Source organism: Heloderma suspectum, chromosome 5, assembly GCF_057233095.1.
Source record: "Heloderma suspectum isolate Gila_16-S chromosome 5, 16-S_ref, whole genome shotgun sequence".
Classification (NCBI taxonomy): domain Eukaryota; kingdom Metazoa; phylum Chordata; class Lepidosauria; order Squamata; family Helodermatidae; genus Heloderma; species Heloderma suspectum.
The window spans coordinates 181,200,606-181,220,295 of NC_139462.1; positions in this window are offsets into that span (position 1 = coordinate 181,200,606).

Sequence of the window (19,690 nt, forward strand, 5' to 3'; positions counted from 1 at the left end):
CATTTCTGAATAAGACGTAGTGATGGCCACCAATTTGGATGGCTTTAAAAGGGGGTTAGATAAATTCCTGGAGGAGAAGGCTATCATTGGCTACTAGTCTTGATGGCTATATGCTACCACCAGTATCAGAGGCAGTGTGCCAATGTACACCAGTTGCTGGGGAACATGGGCGGGAGGGTGCTGTTGAACTCTTGTCCTGCTTGTGGGTTTCCCATTGACAGCTGGTTGGCCACCATGTGAACAGAATGCTGGACTAGATGGGCCCTTGGTCTGATCCAGCATAGCTCTTCTTATGTTCTTATGAATTGTTATCAGGATTTTTTTTAACTTGTCAAATACCACTTTTGCTACCTTGAATGAATCCATTTTGAGGTTCCAATGAATGGAAGCTTGAATACATGTTTAGTTCTGCAAAGAGATGGGGAAGAGACTTTCCTACAGGCAGTGCCAGGGAAGGAGATTACTGCTGACATATTTTAACAATTTGTGTAGAGAGAAGATAGGAGGCCATACGCCAGGGGTAGGCAATCTCTAGATGCTTTGGATTACAACTTCCATAATCCCTGACCATTGGCCATGCTAGCTGGGGCTTATAGGAGTTGGAGTGCAAAACATCTGGAGAGCACCGGGTTGCCTAGCCCCCCAGAAGCCACTGTTAACTTGTAGCCTTCATTAACAACATGAGTTATGCCACTAACTAGCATATCTACATCACTGAACTCGCAGTAGGGTATGTTGTATTCCGCAGGGGGCTGTTTGATTCCAAAAATACTTCCTTGACTATGCAGAAATATGCCAGAGTTCCCTTTCCAAGGAATTTGTTCTCAAGGCTTTTAGAAGAGTTCTTTTTTGGTAGTTGTTCTGCGGAATAATGTGTTATCTTAGCTGACAAATCACTCCTCTGTGAAGTACTGAAGTTATGCCAAAGGAGTCCCACAAATCAATTTACTTTGGAGAGATTAAGTAATTGATGTAGAAATTGTTAATTTTTGTATGCCTTTTAATCTTGTGAGACACTCTGTATAATATAGCTGAATGGGATTTAATTAAAGCTTAGAAAACTGTATTTGGTTTTTTCATAGGCATTTCTAGTCCATTTTAACCTCAGTTGACATCCCATATCTTATCCTTCCATATACACTAGACTGGAAACAGACTAAGGGTGCAATCCTATGCATGTTTAGACAGAAAGAAGTCCCACAACTCCCAGCATTCACCAGCCAGCAATGCTGGCTAGGAAATGCTGGGAGTTGTAGAACTCCTTTCTGTCTAAAGATGCATAGGATTGTGCCCTAACTTAGTCCTGCTTCAGTTCCATTGAAATCAATGGAACAAGTTAGTCATAATTAGTTTAATTATAATTAGTCATAATTAGTTTAAAGCATGACTTAGGGAGCAATCCTATGGCCGCTAGTCAGTGCCTAGATGGCCATAGGATATTTCAGTTTCCGGGAACTGACCTCGAAGCCTACGCTCCGAGGTCAGTTCCCTGAGAACTGACCTTCCCCCCCGTCCCGCACTGCCTCATAGGCAGTGCGGAACGGCCCCTCTGCTCTGCACGATCTGGGGCAGGGAGGGCAAAAATGCTGGTACGACACATCCTATATGTCGTCCAGCTGCTGCTGCCCCAGCTCTGACTTCCCACAGCTAGATAGCCAAAATCGGGTGACTAGCCTTGAATGCAGGGCAGGAGAAGCGCGGAGGAGACGATCCCTTCTGTGCTTCTCCTGCCCTGCATTGGACAGGCAGTCGCCTATCCCAATAGGATTGCGCCCTAAGTTAGTTTGAATCCAGCTCACTATGCCATTCATTAATAGAGGCATATATTTACATCTCTCAGCGCCGCTGCACGCATGCACAATTTTAATTTGCTCAGATCTGAGCTACCAGAAGGTGAGACTCATTGTGCTGGGTTTTTTTTTGTTTTTTTACCTTCTTAAGGGTTCCCCAAGCATGCTAATGCTTTCCATAGGGTGACCATATGTCCTACTTTATAGAGGACAGTCCCCTATTTGAAGGGCTGTCCAGTGCAAGTCCAGTTTAAAGATAAGGAACCATCAGAAGGGAGAGCAACAGGGGCCTTGAAATTGCCCATCAACAGTTAGCATATGTACAGCAGACTGAATAGGCATACAGGTCACCGGATCACAGTCTTCCCTACTATGCTGTGCTGTATTGTATTTCTTTTAAAATTACACACACACACACACACACACACACACACATTGGTGTGTGCCAATTTTATGCCATTCTGTGCCCTCTTTTGTTTTCGGGCGATGCATTTCCTCATTTTGGGCAATGCATATGTGCCAGCCTACTCTTGTTTCTCAGTGGCCTCATTTTGGTTCCAATCCTGTTGACATTCATCACCTCAGTTCACTATTAGAGGGAATGACTGCACAGTATGAAGTGAAGTCTGTTTGTGCCCAGGGCCAGCTTCAGGTTTGAGTGGGTCTTGGGCAAAGTGCCCTCTGGTGGGCCCCCTGCCTCACTAGTGGGCCCTGTTGGAGGGACTTGGGCCATGAGTCTTTTAACCTGCACTTGAAGGGTTAATATGTACCTCCGTCCGGTGGGAGGGGTCCCTGGGAAATCATATTGCCTCTTCCTTGTCTCCTCCCCCTACTCTCCTACTTCTTCCTACTTCCTCCTGCAAGGGATGCTGACCATGAGGCTGACCTCAGCCAACTGACCTCGAGGCGTAAGCCTGCTATATCTCAAGTAAAGTCTGTTCCTAACCCACCACTCGAGTGTGTTTTGTCTACATCCATGGCTACTGATGGGGGGCTGATTCAGACTTCAGGCCCTAGTGGGCAGCAATGCTCTGAGCAGCACTGAGCTTCTGCCTCTAGCCACCATTTTAAATTCTCACAATGCCACTGATGTTGTGCCGCCCTGAGAAACTGTGAGAAATTAAAAAGGTGCCCCCTAGCACTGATCCGAGAGAGCGCCATGTCATTTTATTCATTTATTTATTACATTTATACCCCACCTTTCTTCCATCGTGGAGCTCAGGGTGGCTACATGTGCTTCCCAGGTGGTCTCCCCTCCAAGCACTGGCCAGACCCAGACCTGCTTATCTTCAGCAAGGTGGCTGCCTCATGTGCCTTCAGACTAGGGATGGAGGAGAATTCTGCCATGGACCCCAATGAGGCTGGATTCTAAAGAATTTGGAATTCTAAAGAATCCAGCCCCCCGGAGTCTGTGGCAGAATGGAGCACTTACCTCCGCCTCCCTCCGGAATCCTCTTCGGCTGGATCCTTCTTGCAGCGATCCTGCGGAGCCACCAGCCAGCTCTGGAGCACCAGCGATACAGCCACCATTGCCGTATCACTGGCTGAGGGGGACTGTCTCCGGACGCAAATGGTGTCCAGTACGCCATTTGCTGCCGTAAAGGTCTTAGATTAAGGTAAATGCAGCTGTAAATGGTTGCATTTAGGTTCAACTAAGACCTTTACTAATCAAAGCTATGGTTTTCCCAGTAGTAATGTATGGCTGTGAGAGCTGGACTATAAGGAAGGCTGAGCGCCGAAGAATTGATGCTTTCGAATTGTGGTGCTGAAGAAGACTCTTCTGAGTCCCCTGGACTGCAAGGAGGTCAAATCAGTCCATCCTAAAGGAAATCAACCCTGACTGCTCATTGGAAGGACAGATACTGAAGCTGAAGCTGAAATATTTTGGCCACCTAATGCGAAGAGAAAACTCTCTGGAAAAGACCCTGATGCTGGGAAAGACTGAAGGCAAAAGGAGAAGGGGACGACAGAGGATGAGATGGCTAGATAGCATCACTGATGCAATGAATATGGACTTGAGCACGCTCCGGGAGAGAGCTCAGGACAGGAAGGCCTGGCGTGCAATGGTCCATGGGGTCACAAAGAGTCGGACACGACTGAATGACTGAACAACAACAACAACAAGACCTTTACGGCTGCAAATGGTGTACTGGACGCCATTTGCGTCCGCAGTCAATCCCCCTCAGCCAGTGATACGGCAATGGTGGCCGTATTGCTGGTGCTTTGGAGTCGGCCGGTGGCTCTATGGAATCGCCACGGAGCCGGCTGGCCAGGATTCCCGGGGGAGGAATGGATCGCCCAGAGCAGCAGGTAGGGATTCCGCCCATCCCTACTTCAGACTATGCCCTGGGACCATATCATGAGTTTGCCACAAAAGGCTGGTGGCATAGTCAATGTGCTCAAAATGAATACTGAAGAAAGTGACTATTCCATCCCCTGCCCCCACACAAAAAAGCAAAAGCTGTTGTGTCCTGGAGCTGCAAGCCCCAGGCAAATAAGCATGTTGCATAGAAGGTAATTAGGAATCCAGAAAATAAAATAAATAATAAGCTAAATGGTACCAATAGAGAAGATAAGTGAGTTCACAACAAACTTTAGGTAAACATTATCAAAATGTAATTGGCAAAGCAGCTTGGATAATATCAAATGAGATATCACCAGAGATGAAAAGGATTAAATGGAGAGACATCAAACTGTATTATTCAGGGTCGGAGTGAACTTAAAATTTTTGCTTAACTATTAATGAGCAAACTTTTCTTTGTACAGTATAAACATTAAATCTGATCTATAGATGTCTAGAAAAATTTATATATTTAGGTTTAATTAGTAAACTTTGAGTAAGAATTTTTTTCTTACTCTTATTAAGGGGATTTTTAATTGTTTTTTTTCTTTGTTTGTTTGTTTATTTTGTTTTTTCTGGGGGATTTTGTTGTGTTTTTAGGGGTGGGTAGCCTGCCTGATTTTAGGGGTGGGTAGCCTGCCTGATAGGCGGGAGCGAGGGGGCATGTGCCCACCTGATGGAGGCAGTGGGGGGAGTGTTGGGGGCCAGAACATACTGAGGCTGGGCAGCAGGCGCTGGTGGAGCGCTAGGGGCAGGCCATGCCAGATAAGGGGAACAAGGGAGAGATGTGTAGTATCTGTCCCCTGCTCCGGGCTTGTCCAGAGCCAAAGGATGGCTGGGGGAGGTGTGACCCCATCTTCTGGCCTTCGTTTGCTGCTCTGCAATGCCAGGTCTGTTACCCAGAAAACCTCCCTCATCCATGACATGATCCTGGATGAGGGTGCAGACCTGCCATGTATTACGGAGACCTGGCTGGCTGAGGCTGCTGCTCCAACCCTTGCAGCCATGTGTCCAGCCGGATTTTCGTATGCACAGCAGCCGAGGGCTGGGGATCGGGGAAGGGGAGTGGCTGTTACCTACCGAGAGTCCTTGGTCTTCACCAGATCCCCTCTCCGGGAGACCAAGGTTGCTGAGTACATGTACTGGAGGTTGGGCCCGAAGGGCAGTCTGGGGATTCTGCTCGTGTACCGTCCACCCCGCTGCACGACTGACTCCCTGGCCGAGGTGCTTGAGGTGGTCTCTGATGTGCATGTACAGTCCCCTAACTTATTGGTGTTGGGGGACTTCAACGTACATTCAGAGGCCATCCTCACAGGAGCACCTCGGGACTTCATGGAGACCATGGCTAACTGGGAGCTGCACCATATTCTAACTGGGCCCACCCATGTAGCCGGTCATGCACTAGACCTTGTGTTTGTTTCAGGAGAAGCAGGGGGTGATCTGGAAGTCGGGGGTATATCCACCACCCCCCTGTCATGGTCAGATCACTATCTGGTGATGTTGGACTTCTCAGTTCCACAACCCCTCCGCAGGGGTGGAGGACCCATTAAAATGGTCCACCCCAGGTGTCTTATGGATCCAAATGGATTCCTGATCGCGCTTGGGGATTCTCTGGGGCACGCCAACGGCCACTTGGTCGAGACCCTGGTGGGTGGCTGGAATGCTGCAATCACTGGGGCATTAGATCAGGTGGCTCCGAAATGCCCTCTCCCCCTGAACTGGGCTCGGACTGCACCATAGTTTAATCTGCGGTTACGAGCTCTGAAACAGGAGGTGAGACGGCTAGAGCGCCGGTGGCAGAAGTCTCACTCCAAAGACGATCAGACACGGGCTAGAGCTGTATCTTCAGCCTATCACGTGGCGGTGAAGGCAGCAAAAAAGGAATATTATGCTGCCTCTATCGCATCTGCAGGGTGCTGTCCCAGGAGGCTGTTCCAGGTGGTCCGGAGCCTGGTCAGTTCTGTGGCTCCGGAACCACTGGAGCATTCTAAGGCCTCCTGTGAGGCCTTGACAAGGCACTTTGCAGATAAAATTGATCAGATTAGGTGTGTTACTCTGCACGCTGTGGATACAGTTAGTGAGCAAGAGACGGCCTGTGGCAAACCGGTTTTGTGGGATCGGTTCCAGCTTCTTCCTCCTGATGAAGTGGACAAGGTGCTTTCATCTGTATGGCCGACCACCTGCTTACTTGATCCTTGCCCATCTTGGCTCATTATGGGCTGCAGAGAGAGACTGGGTGAGGGGATCAGGGCGGTGGTGAATGCCTCCCTTGAGGAGGGAGTGATGCCATCAGCCCTCAAGGAGGCAGTGATAAGACTGCTCTTAAAGAAGCCCTCCTTGGATCCTCAAGTTCTGAACAACTTTCTCCCAGTCTCAAATCTGCCATTTTTGGGCAAGGTGATTGAGCAGGTGGGGGTGATGCAGTTGAAGGCACACTTGGAAGAAACTGATTATCTAGACCCATTTCAGTTGGGCTTCAGGCTTGGGCATGGGACAGAAACGGCCTTGGTCACCTTGGTGGATGATATGATGAGGGCTCTGGATAGGGGTGAATACTCCTTCCTTGTTCTCCTCGACCTCTAAGCAGCTTTTGATACTGTTGACCACGGTATCCTCCTGGACCGCCTGGAGGGGTTGGGCATTGGAGACACCGTATTGCGGTGGTTCCGGTCCTTCCTGTCCAGCAGGTACCAGAGGGTAGCACTGGGAGAGGAGGTTTCGGACCCGTGGCCACTCACTTTTGGGGTGCCACAGGGTTCCATCCTCTCCCCGATGCTATTTAATATCTATGTGAAGCCGCTGGGGGCTATCATCAGGAGGTTTGGGGTGCGGTGTCATCAATATGCGGGTGACACGCAGCTCTACCTCTCATTCAAATCTTCACCAAGGCTGGCCGTAGAATCCCTGTCCAAATGTCTGGAGACGGTGAGTGGCTGGATGGGGAGGAATAAGCTGAAGCTGAACCCTGACAAGACCGAGGTACTTTTGGTGGGAGACAAGAGGAGGCTGGGGGATGTTGACCTGGTGTTGAATGGGGTACGGCTACCCTTGAAAGACCAGGTCTGCAGCCTGGGGGTCATTTTGGACTCCCAGCTGTCCATGGAGGCTCAGGTGTCAGCTGTGAGCCGGACAGCACTGTATCAACTCCATCTGATACGGCGGCTGCACCCCTTCCTTCCCGACCATCTGCTCCCATCGGTAGTACATGCCCTGGTCTCCTCTCATTTAGTCTACTGAAATGCGCTCTACGTGGGGTTACCCTTGAAGACGGTTCGGAAGCTGCAGCTGGTACAGAACGCGGCGGCTCGCCTGATTAAAGGCAGCCGCCGGTGAGATCACATCACTCCAGTGCTGAAGGAGTTGCACTGGTTACCAGTTGTTTTCCGGGCCAAATTCAAGGTGTTGGTTTTGACCTTTAAAACCCTATATGGTTCTGGCCCAACCTATCTTAAGGAGCGCCTCCAGCAGCACCAGACAGGCCGCTTAACAAGATCAGCCTCGGATGGCCTTCTCTCTGTCCCATCAGCCAGGACAGCTAGACTGGTGGGGACAAAGGAGAGGGCCTTTTCTGTGGTGGCCCCCACTCTGTGGAACTCCCTCCCTAGGGAACTCCATCATGCCCCCTCCTTAATGAGCTTCCGTCGTGCATTAAAAACGTGGTTGTTCAGGCAGTGTCAGGGTGGAAACTGAGCCCATAGATTCCCAGAGTAGTTCTGCTGCTGAGGAAGAGCAGTCGCTCCTTCGGGAGAGGAGCGCGCTCCTTTTTCCCAGGACCAACAGCTGACAGAGATTCCTCCCACCCACATTCCTAGTTTAGAAAGCAGTCCAGGGAGTGTCTCAGCACAGATAGCAGACTGGGTGGATGCGCGGTGCAGACGCAGAGAGCGGCGCCAAAGGGTTTGCGCTCAAAGAACGGTTGCGCTCAGAGGATCCAAGGGAAAAGGGGAGGGATTCTCCCTAGTCCTTATATTCAGGGGTCTGCCAGTAATTGCCTTTCAAATGGGGACCAGCTGTTCCAACTTAGGGCATAGGGATGCTGCTGCTCAGATCTAGTTGCTACCTGTAGAGTTATTAAGTTGTAAAAGAAGAATAAAGCTTTGAAAAGAATCCCTTTGTCTGTGTCTGGACTTGGCTACTGGATTAGACTGAGAGAGCCCTCCAAGGAGCCCTTGACAGGCAGGCATTTGGGGTGGGTTAGGGTATTTTAGAAAATGTTTTTATTGTAGAATTTTATTGTTTTAGACTCTTTTATTGTATGCTGTGCATCGCCCAGGGTGGCTGGGTGACCAGCCAGATGGGCGATTAATAAATTTAATTATATATATATATATATATATATATATATATATATATAAGAAATCGCTTTGCCAAAGTCATATATCAAAATTAATTGTATCTAACTTGAAAAGTGTATGTTTAAGTTTTTGTATGTGTGTTTTGATCACGAAAGATTCTTTTAGAAGTCAAGATTGTGAATGTAGATTTATGAAACAGCAAGTAGTATTGACGTACTGGCAGTGAAGTAATATTTTAGAAACTGTATAAATATAGTCTGAGTCAAGGGTCAGACAGCTTCTTTGATATTGAAGCTCCTTGCTTGTGATACTGCCAGACAACTCTACAGAAAAGTCTTGGAAAGCAAAATGGGCTTAGCAATGCTCTCTTTTGTAACTGCAGGAAATACTTAGGACATAAAACTTAAATTGCTTTGAAATCCTTTGTACTTGATTTTAACTGGGAATTTATATTTGTATCAATAAAAGAAAGAAATGGATTCAAAGATTCCTGTACTATAATTACTGTTAGTACTAAACCTGGATTGTGGTGCTGGCGCCCGATTCCATCCGGGAATCTGGTGGAACCGCCCCCCCCACCTACATCAACAAGCCCCTGCCCCCGCTCGACCCCCTGCCCCCACTCGACCCCCTCCCACTACGCAGTGAACTGCCCACACTCACCCAGGCCCCATTCTCGAGCTCCATGATCACCATTTGGGGGGGGGGAGGAATGACGATCGTGAAAATGTGCATTTTTAGATATACGTAAAAGGGGCTGTGAATAGCCCATATACACAAGATTACAGGTGTTTATGCCTGTAATCTTGTGTATATGGGCTATACATGGCCCCATTTTGCATATATCTAAAAATGTGCATTGTCATGATCACCATTTTCCCCCCAAAATGGTGATCACGGAGCTCGAGAACAGGGCCCAGATGAGTGTGTGCAGCTCACCAAGCAGCAGAGAGCTCGAGCGGGGGTCTGGGGGCAAGCACATGGGGGCAGGGCCTGGGCAGGTGCCCGGAGAACCCAGATAGGCGGGGTGCCCATCCATCCCTAACTGCAACCCACTAAACAGTCTTAGGTGTACACTTAAGTGTACAACTGGGGTTTTATGCCTGGGCAACACAGGCTGTGGACTGTCAATGGGTGAAGTGCTAGATCTGTTTACTCCCTGGAAAAGGAGAAAGTAGGTGGAAGCTCTAACTCCCTCACTGTTGGCTGGAATGGAGTAAAATTGGGCTGGTGGGGTGCTCTCATGGGGAGCCTTCAGTTCCTGTCAGGGATAATAATGTGGTTGCCGGTGGCAGGGGGGGGGAAGAGGGCTGGACAGGGGCAGGAAACAAGACTCTCTCATTGGTTGAGCAGCCCCTGCTGGGTTGATAACATTCAGTTCTACTCTGCCCACCCAACCTGGAAGTATGTTGCTGTCAAATGCTGTGTGACCTGTGAAAAGCAGATTTTTAAGGTGTGGTACACTTGGTTTTTCTTGCTTTGTGTGTCCCTGACGGACCAATGCAAATTCCTTGAAAATCCAGATAATACTCTAATGCATGAAATCCCTTCCCCCCAGGTTTCTGCCACAGACTTACACATTTTTGCATTAAGAAAATATGTGAGCATCATGGAGGAACGATAGGTAACTGTAAATCAGAAATATGAATGAACTACACTTTCTTCTTGAACTACACTTGTTCTTTCTTCTGCTGCTCCTCTGAGTAGTACTGTGATACAAATGTTCAGTTATCTGTGGCTGTTCTTATATGATCTATGTCCTTGTATCTGTAGTTTGTATGGTATGAGCTCTCACTGTCACTAGTTAGATGTGAGCCATTTCTCTGGCACTGCAACCTCTGCATTTGAAAGTTCAGCATGTTCTCTTGTTTTTAGCTTGACTCATCATTTTCCAGTTCAAAATACGCTTACAATCCCAGAAGAGATTAAAGAAATACTTCAGTAATACCGATGTTATTCAGTGCAACGTAACAGCAATGATTAAGATGGTAAATTTCTATTCAGAGTCATTTCTATCAATCCTAGGGGGCAGAGGAGAAGGGGGCAAAAATAATCTCATTGGAATTAAGCGTTCTTGATCTTTTGTACATCCTCTTTTCAGAGCTGTTGGGGACAAGCTATGTTTGGGTTCTAGTTATTTCGAAAGCCCACAAGGAAACAGAGAAAGGAAAAATGGAGGGCAGGGGGACAGACTGATCAGAACAAAAGCTTCTAAAGGAATACTGCAGCTATATAGGAGTAAAATAAAAAGGCAGTGACACAACTAGAAGACAAAGCTGATGCAGTACAGCAAGCTTAAGGACAAGTCCAGTGGTGTAGCGGTAAATTTTCAAGTGCAAGTGTTCCTCATGACAGTCTCAATAGCCACTTCCACACAGCATTTAATAAAGTGCTCTATTAACTAGCAGTGCCCTTCCCCATGGCCAAGATTCTTCCATAATGTTTGTTCACAAGTAAGCTCCATTTAGTCAAGGTGCCTGGCAATTTAAAACAAAACCTTACCACTTGATTCTTTTCCTTAAGTCAGGTTCTCTGCGCTGTAGTTGCTGTGTGCCCCAACCTCCGCATTTATTTTGGGTATTGTAGCTCTGCCCAGGGGTGTGCCTTTCACCATGTCCCTGATCAAGGGGTGTTTCCCGTCCCTGTGTTTCCCAGCACAAGCATATGTGTGTACTCAGAAGTAATTCCCATTGTAGTCAATGAGGCTTGTTCCCGAAATGTGTACTCCTGAAGTTACTGAGATTCCCATGCATCAAAATAGCTCATTTAGGAACCTTAAAGCTATGTCAAAGCTGTGTGTCTTTGATGATTCCTACCTTGCTTTTCGGAAGTAATTAATTAGCAGCTTTGATCCTTCATGGCATCTCGGGAGCTTCTGTCCTGTTTCAACACAGGCAAGCACATGGGGGCAGGGCCTGGGCAGGTGCCCGGAGAACCCAGATAGGCGGGGTGCCCATCCATCCCTAACTGCAACCCACTAAACAGTCTTAGGTGTACACTTAAAAAAAAACCTTTTATGGGGGTAAACAGGCAGCTAAAGTCTGCTAAAGCACTGAATTATAGACAGATAGCTCAAAGTAAGACTGTAACAACAGACGAAGTTTAATGTGTGGTCCAGGGTAGGCATTCATGGTGGGCCTTGCTGGGGATCTCAGTTCCTGAGAGCTGCCCAAAGGGGCCAGGAACTGACACTGGCCCTGTTTGTGCCACCCTTCAATTTCCCATGGTTCTCAGCCAGGCAATGACAACAGCAGGCTGAACAGCAGAAGCAGCTGCTGCTGTGGCAAGGCACACCATTGACCCAAAACATTGTTGCCTTAGGCAAGGAACAAGATGGCACCCCCTTCCATTTCATGTTCAAAAAACCCCACTTGGACTGGTAGTTGAATCTTTGTTCAACTCTGGTAATGGGACAGCATCCTCCACCACACCTAAAGACAGCAGGCTAGCATAGGGTGTGCATGGTAGGCCACATGGCTCACAGCTTTCTCCTCCAGCACCTTGCTGCTGCCTCCTAGCACCTGCTGCCTGAGATGACTGTCTCACTCTGCCTAATGGTAGGGCCGGCCCTGCTATTACCCTACAAAAGTATAGCTAGATAGAAGAGTGAATAGTCCAGAAGATATCCATGCTTGTTAGAACTACAGAGAGGAATTCAATGTACACTATAGACTCTTTTTTATTTGCTTGTTTTAATGACATAACAGGCACCTTGGGTTCCTTGCAAGAGGAAAAAGGTGCGATATAAATGTAATACAACAACAACATACCACAAGACCTTCGGAAATAAATATTGAACAGCTTACATGAGAATTATCTGGGAACTGAACTTGAGAAGGACCAGGTATATGTGCTTAAACTGAAGACCTGGTACAGTCATGTACCAATGTCATATCTTAAGAAATGAAAACAATTTAGCTGCAGAAAATAATACTTTCCTAAAAAGAGAGATGCAATGATAGTAGGAACTGAAGGGAAGAATTTCTGTGCAGAAGAGAATGGAAACTGATTCTGAGATCGGTTGTCATAACAGTTGCATAATATTAAATCAGCTTTAGTCTCCTGTGGTATTATTTATACAGTTTGAGGGATGAAAATTACAGGGTACGCCTGATAAGAATCCTACCTCCTAAACTGAAGGTTTGAGCAATTGGGGCTGTGCACTGTGGTACTATTGGATAAGTTAAGTTAATGTCTGCTACTTCCTCAACCAGGGGCCTCTGAGGAACTTACAGCCTTAGATGATCTGATGCAGCGAAGGTTTTGGACTCCTTCCTCTCAGGCAGCATCTTAGAGGGCTTTGGGTGATGAGGCAGTTCTGGGGTGGACCTTCTGGCTTAGAATCAGCACTGGAGAGGCCAGGGGGACAGCTCATTACAAACAATACTAAAAGAGATCTGATGACAGTTTTAAAATCTGATGACAGATTAACAATACTTAACTGTTAATCTTAAAGTAAAGGGGATTGTAGAATTGCCTTCCATTGTAGAATTGCCTTCCTTCAACACAATGTTTTCAAGCAAAGATCCAACTTCTTATACCTTGGTGACAATGCTTGATATACAGACAGCCTGTCTGAGGAAAAAGGATGAGACCCATTTACAACTTGAGAAAGATCCTGCTGCTTGATTTCTGGGGATCCCCTTCTCCCCAACATTAGAGCTAACCCCCACATCACTGTTAATCCCATCCAGCAGGGTGTCCTGACTCTCTGTGTAGCATTTTCAGAGGGGTAGAGGGGCTGCTATGGGAAGGAGGGGACAGGGAAGTCCACTACCACCTGCACAGTTGATCCCATGTAAATCTGGATCCAACCGCTTCAATTTATGTGTCTCAATATCTCATCGGGCTGTGGTAGAGGAAGAGGTAGGAAGTAGGGCCACTTCATTGCCTCTGTTGAGGGGACAGCTCAGTTGGTCTCTGCCCTCCCTCAACTGTCATCTAGCAACAGCCATTCCATCAGGCTGCAGTAGAGGGATAGGTGGTAACAAGGCTGGCCCAAGTCATTTGCTGCCTGAGGTGGAGCAGCAAGTGTCCTCCCCTCTATCAAGGGGCATCATATCAAAGGTCAGCCAAGTTATTTTGGTGTTTGAGGAATATAATCCCACAAGCACCTCTCTCCCTCCATGGCAGTAAAAATGCAACAATAATGAATTAATTAACTAACAATCAGCTGCCCCTTCAGAACACTGAAGACCAGCTGCCTAAGGCATTGCTAGATCTTAAAAAGATTGCCGGCTTAAGCTCATTCCATTTTTATCTTATCCCACCTCCAAGGAGGTCAGGGTGGTATAATATCCCCAAGAGATTAGACAGAATTGGTGACTGAACCCACTAAATTTTGTTGCTGAACAAGGATATGACTATGAACCCAGACCTCCCTGGTCTAGGTCCATCACTCCAACCACTACACCACCCTGCCCTTTTAATATGAAGACTTAATAATCCAACATTCTGTCACTTGATTTTTAGGAGACATGAACTAGTCCACATATAGAAAAATAATAGCCTTATTATTGTTCATTTATCACAGGGGTGGAAAACTTGGGGGGGGGGGTCAGGAGCTGCATTGACCCCCCCTCTCCAAACCCAGCAGGGAGCACACCTCACCAAATTTGCTGCAGCAGGGCAAAAATTACAGCCATTTATCAAGGAAACAAGCTTCTGGGAGGCTTCCAGAAGTGTGTTACGGCTTAGAAGCAAGGTGTATGCTCCCTGCATGCCTTGTTTGCTTGCTAAATTGGTGCAATTTTTGCTGCCATCATGGCAAATTTGGCAGCAGTGGCACCCAGGGGCCGCAAAAATGGTATGTGTGGAGTCCATGTTGCCGACTCCTAATTTACCATCAGGTATGGTATTCTGCTTCCTACTTACACACATAAAACCTTTACTTCCATGTTCACAAAGCAAGCTGTAATGGCTAGGGCGCAAACAGTCCCCCATTGCAGAGCAAAACCTAATGGCTGGGGCAGAAGTAGTTCCCATTGCAGGACAAGCTTTTGCAGTGAGGAACTGCATAAGCCTGAATCGTCAGGGCTTGCTTCGCAGTGTGGAACACCTCTAAAACTAAATGCCCCCCCATCTTCTCACAACACATCACATGTCTAAATGCATCACATTATGGGGCTGTTCACACAACACACTAACCCACCCTCAGTGGTTGTGTGTGGGTTGTTGCTTGAACCATGTGTTGTCTGAACCCAGCGTGTTGTCTGAACCCAGAACACTTCCCGCAGGGTGGCTTATTAACCATGCAGTGTGCCTTGTTAACCACCCTGAACAACCCAACAACAAACAATGGGTTCTCAAGGTGGGTTGTTCAGAAAAAAAAAGCCACACTGCATGGTTAATAAGGCACCCTGTGTAAAATGTCCTAGGTTCAGACAACACGCTAGCTCATGGTTCAACAAACAACCCATGGTTCAACAACAACCTACATTCAACCACTGAGTGTGGCTTAGCATGTTGTTCAAACCCAGTCTATATGCCACAGCCTGGATCATGCATCATATTTTGCATGCTGTGGCACAGGTTCAGATGCTTGGTTGTGTGATGTCTTCTGCTAGCACTTCCACAACAGTTTGTGGAATGGTGCTAAGCCTCGTCCCACTCATATTTCTTTGGATCCAACTCATAATGTAGTATCATATTTTAAAATATTTGAATATGAAGGCAAATATGCCCATTGTCATAGGCACTATTAGATATAGATAGATAGATAGATAGATAGATAGATAGATAGATACACCCACCCCCCCAAAAGCAACCTCATTTCTCTGAGTGCTGGTCCATACAAAGCCAAAACGCCACCATCCATGAACAAAAGGGAGGTATCAGCAGGCTTAGGGGAATCCCACATTTTTCAGAAATGCAGAAACCTAAAGAAAAAACCTTCCGGGGGGGGGACCCCCCCCCCGTTGCCCAATGAGAATCACAGAATCATAGAAGAGTAGGGTTGGAAGGGGCCTACAAGACCATCGAGTCCAACCCCCTGCTCAGTGCAAGAATCCAAGTCAGAGCATCCCTGACAGGTGGCTGTCCAGCTTCATCTTCAATTCCTCCAGTGTGGGAGAGCCCACCACCTCCCTAGGTAATTGGTTCCATTGTCGTATTGCTCTAACAGTCAGGAAGCTTTTCCTGATGTTCAGCCGAAATCTGGCTTCCTGTAACCTGAGCCCATTATTCCATGTCCTACACTCTGGGATGATCGGGAAGAGATCCTGGCCTTCCTCTCTGTGACAACCTTTCAAGTACTTGAAGAGCGCTATCATATCTCCCCTCAGTCTTCTCTTCTCAAGGCTAAACATGCCCAGTTCTTTCATAGGGCTTTGTTTCCAGTCCCCTGATCATCTTTGTTTCCCTCCTCTGAACCCTCTCCAGTTTGTCTGCATCCTTCTTAAAGTGCGGTGCCCAGAACTGAGCATGTTCAGTAGCCATAGACTACTGATAGATGATAGTGGGGAGGGGGATAGAGAATGGAAAATGGGTGGAGAGTTGGAAGGGAATAGAGTGCCTAATCCTGAACATGTTTCCACAGTGCAACATTTTGCTGACTATGCTTTGGATCCCAGATCTTTCTTCTGTGAATGAGAGGGCTCTGCTGGTAGAAGGAGGATTTTTTTAGGGATCTGCCCTCTCCCCCTGCACCAGCTCACGTCATTCAGCTGGGTCCCCCAAGGCTCTGTGTAGCATTTTCAGGGGCTGGAGGAGCTAACATGAGAGGGAGGGTGTGTGTGTCCATTTCCACCAGCCCAGTTGCATATGCCTGAATCTAGACCCAACCCTATGAACGTAGTTGGGTTTTCATTTTTAGTAAATATGGTTATCACCTGCCCTGCAGTAAAGAGGAGTGCACATGATTGCCCCACCCACATGCGACAAATCTCTACTTGTGGAATGAGAGACATTAAACAAAATGCAGAGTCTGTCTAAGGCAAATTAGTCAGCTCATGCATTCCCTATGAGCAGGGAGCAGCAACAGACAGACCTTTTGCATATAGAATCTAGCAGAGCAGTTGATTGATTCTTCCTCTTGATGTATCCTAAATATGCTCCTATTGTAAAATCTGCTTTATTTCTCCCAACCCCTAGAAATGGGGGGGGGGGCAATTAGTTTACAATCTGAAAAGCCAGATCTCATGTCTTTCATCTGTAATGAGTCAGCATTGCTGTCGTCAGTTGTCACTGAAATGCTTAGCTAACATGTAAATTAAGGACTTTCACAAAGATCTTAGAAAGTTGTTGAGTTTCTTCACATAGTGCTTTGGTTTTACTTCCTCACTGTATTATGCAAAGGCACCCAGAAATACCCAAAGCATCTTGTGATAATATTGTACTGTGCTTTGAAGTTCCCCCTTGCCCTCCATTTGATTGCTTACTTTGATGTAATTACTATTGACCTTATTGTTGCTCCAACATTCCTACATGTGTAAGGCATAGATGGTGAAATATTTTTTATGGGTCTGAATTCAGAGAACATCTCAGTCAAATCCCCATCTATTAATGCCATAGAAAGCCAGAATATTTTTCTCCATGGCCTGCTCCTACTGCTTTGTAGAAGGTACTGCAAAGCATGCTCTGTGTCATGTACTGTAAAGCATTAAGTTTTGGATATATCACATTGAGGTAGGATATTGGAATGTGATGGGAATGAGGTCAGGAGAACATTATGTAGTAATTCTTCACAATGTGTTGTAATTCTTCACAATTCCTGGAGGAAAAGGCTAATGAATTCGTCAGTGATAATAATAGAAAATGCTGAATTCTCTAAACAGCCCCCTAATTCTCTCAACAAACCACAGTGGATGTGGCAGCCGAAAAGGGAGCAGAACCTGTCTTACCTCTCTAATTCACATAAGTCACTTTTGTTGTCATAAAATGCTTTAAAAAAACAAAGATTCTTTCATGATTGCTTGGTGATATTTTCTCCAGCATGATAATGGGTCATTAGGATGCAGATAGATCTTTGGGGGTCGGGGTGGCAGTGTGTGTGCGTGCAGGGGCGGGGGGGGGGAGGGAGAATCACTAGAGATTCATTGTTGGCTGCATAGGTAATAAATGCCAGCTGTCAAGATTTTGCCTCCCAAATCAGGGGCAGCTTTCCACAGGAGCTAAACACTAAATTATACCAATGTCAAACTGTATGAAGAAAAATGCAGGATCAGATGGGGAAAGAGCCTTTTGTGTATTAGGCAGCCTCCGCGAGGAAGTTATATTGCTTTAAGCTTTGTAACGCCCCCACCTGGTCATTCCTAGTTCCATCAGCTAAGACTAGAAATTTAAATTTTTCCTCCCTCTCAGGATTTCAAAAGCTACCTCTTCACAGCATCCTTAAGTGGTACTAGTTCTTACATTACTAAGGCAGTGAAGGTCACACAGCGGAGAAGAGAAGAGAAGAGAAGAGATGCTGCAATGCCTCATTTTGGTATCCATAGTGCTACATTGTAGGAAGTGTTCCTTTCTTTTACCATTTTGCTTTCATTCTCAAATTAAATGTCATCAAATCACAGTCCTCTTATTATTGTAGTTGTCAATTTTATTATACAAAGTGTTTGTCACAGCAGCTTGATTTGCTTTTCTTGACCAGGTGGCAAAGGAAGTGTCATGGTTTAAACACAAGAAGAGCAGAATTGGGGTATAGTCATCTTCCACCTATTTAATTCTCTTTAGGCTTCAATTAGCAGATAATGACCATCAATCTTGGACACCGAGGAACTGGTTTGATAGCTTAGGTAAGCCTTTATCCACTTATTTTGGAATAAGCCTCGTTGAAAAACCTTTTCGAAAAACCTCAGCAAAATAATCAGAAGCTTTCCTGCTTTGATGAAAAGGGAGAGATAATTATTAATATGAATGCCAGAATATGTTTAACCCATTACTCTTTTTAAAAAAAATGGGGGGGGAGGGAGAATAAACCCCATATATTAAATCACTTTTTGCAAAGGATTCACATAGATTAAAGGCACAATCCTATGCATGTTTAGACAAAAAAAGTCCAATAACTCCCAACATGCCCCAGCCAGTCATGCTGGTTGGGACGTGCTGGGAGTTGTAGGACTTTTTCTAAATATGCATAGGATTGTGCCCTCAGTCTGCTTTTTATATATTTTGTCTTGTTTTTCCTGTGCTGTTTGTTGTTGTTTTGTATTATATTGTATTCTAGTTTTACATAATCTGCTCAGAGGACCTTTGTTACTGATTAAAATTAATTTATTGGATTAAAAGTATAATAGATAAATAGATAGACAGACAGACAGACAGACAGACTAGGGTTAGAATGTTATATAAATCTGCAGTCATCGTTTATTCATTCTGAATTACATGGGTTTGGATGATGGGTTGGAACCCATAGATTTCAATGAGACTTTCATGTATTGATAGCTTCTCTTGAAATTAGGATCTGTACAAAAATGGATCTGTTTACTCAACTTAGAAGACATGGCAGTTTCCCCAGTCCTTATGCAGAAAAGCTTTCTATCAATGCGTCAGCTGTGCCCTTCTCCAGGTTTATTCCTGCCTCTGTGGTACACTTGGGGAGTTGGGGTGGAAACACAAAAAGAAACCTTAAGCTAATCAAGTCCCTTGGCAGTTCTCATTATAAATATGTCCAAAGGTATCATATTAGCAACTTGGGAGTTAATGGCTTGTAAAAAATAACGTCGGATTCTGAAGAAAGGCATTACTGCAAATGGGCGGTTGATGAATGAACCCTCCCCTGCTTGCGCCCTGAAATAAAGATTTCAAAGGCAAACCCATTCATTCTGAAACAAATAGCAGTTATGATTCTAAGCCCCGAGGGTATTACTGCATGTGCCCATTCCCAGCAAGAGGAAAGATACTGGCATAAAAGAATCACACGGCACCGCTCAACTTGTTAAGAGTATTACTTAAAAACAATTGCTCACATCTGTATAGCAGACTCCTCCTCCCACAGGACCAATCGTTCTTTACAAACGTCATGCCATAATTTTCATGCCTGATTCACAGTGCACAGTATGATTCTTTATTACTATTTGTTCTCTGTTCGGGACTCCTGTGGACGATTCAAAGGCAAATGTCTGAGGCAAAATGTGTACCACTGTACAAGAACTGCATCACTGCTGGTGAACTGCAGCCACCTTCTGGGAAAACGCATGACAGCAAGTCCTTTAAGGACCGGAGTCAGCTCTCACTGAAGCCAACATAAAGGCTCTCTGACTGCTCTAGACTGGGCCTTTGAGCCTCCTACCTTCACCAGAAGAGCCTGAACACATTGGTAGGAAGAC